Here is a 5,814-nt window from a genome sequence, read left to right as displayed (position 1 = left end):
ATGCGTGAACAACGTGTCGTCGTCAATGGCGCGTCGTCTTCCCCTGTTGAAGTTTTATCGGTGTACCACAGGGGTCTGTGCTCGGACCATTGTTATTTCTAATCTTTATAAATGACATGCCAGCTGATCTTAAATATACTGTTAGACAGTACGCAGATGACTGTGTGTTATAGCTTCCAGTTACGTGCATAAATGACGCGAAAATTTTGCAGACTGACCGGGACGCTGTAACTAGTTGGTGTGATAAATGGAAAATGTCATTGAATATAAAGAAGTGCTACCATGTAAAATTTACAAATAAGATAAATAAGTTAGTAACTTCATACCGCATAAATGAAACCGCCTTGCAAATGTGCGATGAAGTTAGATATCTGGGTGCCACATTTTCTTCGACTATTAATTGGTCTGCGCACGTGGATACAGTTGGGGCAAACAAAGTTTCAACAAACACCTTTGAAAGAAGTGCGTTATGGGACAAGATGTTTACATTCTTTTCGACCAGAACGGGTGTAAGAAAGTTTAGTGTGATATGGTTTGTAAGGTACGGCGTATAGGAGGTCTACTGATTAATTTATATTACCAGGGGTGTGTTTAACATTCGAAAAAGTCTAGCTACGGCTTGGAATTGATTATTTTTGTTATTCTAGAGTTATTCTAGATTAATGACCAGGCTTTAATTCAACAGCTTATGATTAATCAGTTTTGTTTCTTTACTGATAAAACACCTGAGAATGAAAACATTTCGTGCTTGTTCGCCGTATTTACGTTCAGACAATCGGCCGGCTAACTTAAAATAATTGAAGACTTTGATATAGGATTCGTTCATCTGCGGAGGCTAATAGCTTCGTTCCCCTTTCAAGGCAGCATGAAAGTTTCTGTGCTCATGCACAGCTGCATCTAATGAGCCTGGCATAACGTTGAGTTGCCCTGGTGTCCCACTGAAGTGTTCATAACTGGCCCTTTTCAAACGAGAGTAGATCCTGGCACTCCCTACAGCTGCGACGGATCCAAGCTGTCTTCGGTTACCTCCGAGGGCGTTAACGAACAGCTCGAAAGCAATGCGTGTTCAATTATTGTTTGTGCAGTTTTTTTTTTACTCCTCGGCGTAATTTTGCTTCAGTCCCCGCCTAACATTTCCTAGCACTTTAGGCGTAATTACGTGTTATGCGAATGCATGTTTCCCGCTCATCTTGTTGTCACCTAGGGCGGGAACACGGGGCCGGGAACACGGAGAGGAACCCGCACCTGCGACGCCACTGCGCTCTCTTTCGCGGGGAACCGCCGGCGAGGAGGTTTCCAGACCCACTGACAGAGGACGCCGGCGAGTCTTGGAACGTGCTCCTACTTCTGCGTGACGCACGACCGACAGCAGACGAACGAAAAGGCTCGACCTAAAACAGCTGTACTGGTAATATGGTGTCGATGAGAGCATTAATGAGTTGGGGCGTTAAATGGCAGCGGCAGAGACGCTGTCATCTTTCGATGTCATTTGCAGCGAAGCAAGCAGGTACAGGGCGGGCGCAATATTTTTAGTGTGCGGTTGGTTTACCGCTGCCTGAGCGCATGTCCCGGTACGCGGTACTTCATCCAGCCCCTCCACGACTGGCACCGCAGTATACGACACGATGACGTTCAACACAAGGAACGGCCATTTGTTTGAGCGCCTTACAGTCATCTGTCGTGCGTGGCTCAAAAGGTATACCGTGCCCGTGCTATTAACGTATAAGACGTGGTTTCGGTTCCCACTAGTGTCTGCGCTGACCTTCATTTTCAGATGTTAAGTTATTTTTTCGCAGTTATTCGCTTGAACGACCAACTGACAGGCGGACAGACGGACGGACGGATGGACGGACGGACAGACCAAAATGTCAGCCATAGAGCGCCTGGCGATTGCGATATTTTGAAGCCGAACGCGGGCGTTTATGTGCACAACCTTCATTAGCAGTACTCTCTGCGAAATACCAAAATTAAAAACATAAGGGGCGGGGGGCGCAGAAGGGGGGGGTGGGGTGGGGGGGGTGACGCGCTGGATGCAACAGCCCTCCAGAAAGAGTTCACGCTTGCGCGCCGGTCGCTGGCGTGAAAATGTACGAGCATCACATTGTGTTTGTGCCATGTTATTTGCAAAATAGGTATTGGTGAACCTTCCAAACACCTGTTTTCTTGAGTAGTGTTTTCGGAAGCAAAGTTGTCGACCCAACATTAAAAAAAACTCGTACAAATTACGTCACAGAGTATGTATCTAAAACTAATTGTACCTCGCTTTGTCGCTAAGACTCCTCTGTAATAGTGCTAAGTTTCTCATCTTTCTAAGTTATACTTAATTCTTAGGGAAGTTGAAAAAGATTACGTGAGCGGCTCGATGTCAAAAACATTGGCCCTCAGGGCAGGATATAGGACTGGCAAATAGTTGTTAGTTGCGTTTCGACACGTCTGAAAACGTTTGAGCGCCAAGACATCGCTGTGACGGCATTTTCAAAGTTTTTCAGTGATCATAGTAACAGCGCTAACGACACGAGACAAAAAGAAGAGGGTACAAACACGGCGCTAGTTATAGCTAGTTCCGAGATGAGATTGGAAACACTCGTAAGTTGTAGCACCCTTCCACTTTAAAGCAAAGCTTTATATGGCTATGTTCCAAGGAAAATTCGGCTATCCTGTGTACGCACAAAACTCCCTCTGCGCAGCCCCATACGCACACGAGAAAAAAAAAAACAAGTTGGAGAGGAGAGACAGTCAGGGGATTGAGATTGACTGGGGTTGTCGCAGAGAGCTACACGGCACGCCGTAGACACTCGAGTCGGCCCGGGGGAGGGAGGAGCAATAAGCGTTTATTGATTACTATAAAATGAAAATTTAGGTTAAAGAAAGAAGGTCCCCTACCCCCGAGTGGTCGGAGCGGCGCTGGCTACCACCCCAAGCGTAGGGAAGAATTAAATTTACATAAATATTCAACAAAGTGGAAAGGAACACAGCCTCCCCGGTAGCCTAATTCGTGTGGCATCGGACCGGTATTCCTAATGTCTTGGGTCCGGGTCCCACCTGGGAAATTTGTAGTGAGGGGCTCGTTAGATGAGCGCAGAAGGGAAACACAGCTGTCAAGAACGCCAAGGAAGGCATAGGAAAATTGGTTCATTTTTACTATTGAAATATATTATCTGGAATTTCTGAAAGAAAGTAGAAAAAAACATGATGTCCGGGTGGCACCCGAACCCATGATCTACAGAATACCTGTTTGGTGCCGTACCAGCTATAGGCGACATGTGAGGAAGTGCCCCCCTCCACTTTCTTGAATATTTATGTTAATGTAATTGTTTCCTGCGCTTCGGGGTGGTGGCCAGCGCCGATCCGACGACTTGGCATGAAAGATACTTTATTTCAAACATTCCAGGAAAGCTATTTGATCAGTCAAAAATGTCGACCTACTTGCCCTATGCCTTCCTTGTCGTTCTTCGCGTGTGTGCGTAGGCGAATGCAAGTCTACTTTAGGACAACGGCCCCTTCTTGACCTAGAATCGTTTTCGCGAACGCGTAGACATTTAATAACGGCTTCCAGCTCACTGAAGCTTTGAATGGATTCCAGTTCACGGTGGTGTCACAGGGCCAGGCAACGACGAAGACGTCTGAGCTTCTGCTTCTTTTCACCGCAACCCCTTAATTAACTACCTTATAGTGCCTCACAAAAGGCGAGATGGAGCGGCTCTTGCTTTTGCGGCTCCGTAGAGCTTTTGGTGAATTCGCTGTTGACAGACCCTAGCAATATCTACGTGACGCAGTACGCAGTTGACTCAGAAGGCAGATTCCCGCTGCAACACGATATGTGTAAGCGTGCCATCCTGCAAGGAACAATACTGGATGTGGCCTACGCAAACCACTTACTATACAATGCGAAAGCATTATTTCACTCGGTAAAATCCAGCATCACGTTCACACAGACGGCCCACGAAATAGGTGACAGAGGGCACTCAAAATGTCCGATTGCTCAAAAAAACTTACAACAAAAAATGACGTCGGAAATTGGTCATTTTCGGGGCTGGGAGGGATTCGAACAAGGCGCCTCTGTAATGCTAGACGAGCACGCAACCACAACAACAACACAGCTTGGTGACTCTATAGCTGGCTAAGGGTGAATGCGTTCTGACCTTTGAAATTGAAAAGTGCGCTGGAGACGTGCGAGGCGAGTAGCAAAGTACGTTGTCAAAAAATGACCTTCTTGTTTGACGGTGCCACCGCGGGTATGTGTAGAGTTCCAGTAACCGAGAGGAGAAAACGACGCAGAGTGAAAGGGTAAAAGTGGACGTTGTGAACGCGTTTGGTCCTCGACTCAGAAACACGGGTTAGAGACATGTACTGAGGCCTACATGACTAATTTTAGACTGCTACTTACAGAAATAGCAATTTGGAAAGGAGGACACTCCCCTTCGAAGTCCTGTTTTACCGCTGACGGACTGAATAAACTTTATTGAAGTAAAGATGGAAGAAAGGGGGAAGGGGAGAAAAAGATGGGAGAATCATAGGTGGAACCCTTTGTCTAGGGCTCCAGTGGCTTCTGCTCCCGTCTTCGCCCGGCTGATTAGGTCCTTTTAGATCTGTAAGTCGGGGCTGACGAGGGCGGCCTCCCATGATTCACCGGAAGTCAGTGGAGGGTTCTTTTGGTGTTCGGCTCTTGCCCAGAGGTGTGGGCAGGCCCACGTGGCATGGAAGAGGGTAACAGTTGCCGCGTTCCACTGCTCGCGCACCATCTAGTGGAACCTTTCGTTACTGTTGGACTTGCCACGAGGTCTACGACCAGGCGGGAGCGCTTTTTGTATTTTTGGGTGAAACATTGTTTTCGACGGGTATTTTTATTTGCTGCAGCTAAAATCATACCCCCATACCCGCCGCGGTGGCTCAGTGGCTAAGGCGCTTTGCTGCTGAGCACGAGGACGCGGGTGCGATTCCCAGCCGCGGCGGCCGCTTTTCTGATGGAGGAGGAAAGCAAAAACGCCCGTGTGTACGAGATTTCGGCGCACGTTGAAGGTCCCCAGGTGGTCCAAATTAATCCGGAGCCCTCCACTTCGGCGCGCCTCATCGCCTGCGTTGCGTCGGCGCGTTAAACCCCACAATCAAAATCATACCACCATGCATTTTTCATTAAAAAAAAAACACTGCAAATGCCACTTATGTGCTAAAGTTGTACCTCAAATACGCCTAATAGTTTCTTTCTTCTGAACAATATTGACGACTATAAGTGTGGTTGCAGATTTAGTGGTTTAAAAAAGTTTTTCATATGTAAAATTTCGTTCAGGAACTATAACATTTGGCCGGCCCTCTGAATCGACGACAGACGGATGGACGGACGGACAGACAGACAGACAGACAGACAGACAGACAGACAGACAGACAGACAGACAGACAGACAGACAGACAGACAGACAGACAGACAGACAGACAGATATGCCAGTATATTTGCGTTAAAGTAAACTAGGAAGGACTATCGTTCTTAAAAGATGGTGTAACAGACGGGCTGCCTCAAGCTCGTGCGGCGGCGCTCACGGTCAAAGTGGCTCAAGAACTAGTGTTGCAATCAATAGTTATCGATTATTTGGTAGTGACGCATTTATTTCTTTCAGGACAGTGTGCAAACATTGTGCATGCTTCGTATAATAACTCTAAATAACGTTGAAACGTGCATTCAGTACTTTTTTTTATAAAGCAACTCATTCAACCACCACTTTGAAACTGCCTGAACATCACATCTGGCATTCCCTGTCTTCCTTCTAAATTTAAATGCACGCTGTTTAAATTTAACCGGCGTAGAGTTTAAACGAAGGA

The sequence above is a fragment of the Haemaphysalis longicornis genome, unplaced genomic scaffold (assembly GCF_048455015.1).
Source record: "Haemaphysalis longicornis isolate Haplotype H1 unplaced genomic scaffold, Haemaphysalis longicornis Haplotype H1 scaffold_1, whole genome shotgun sequence".
Lineage (NCBI taxonomy): Eukaryota > Metazoa > Arthropoda > Arachnida > Ixodida > Ixodidae > Haemaphysalis > Haemaphysalis longicornis.
Note: the sequence above shows the minus strand (reverse complement) of the source record.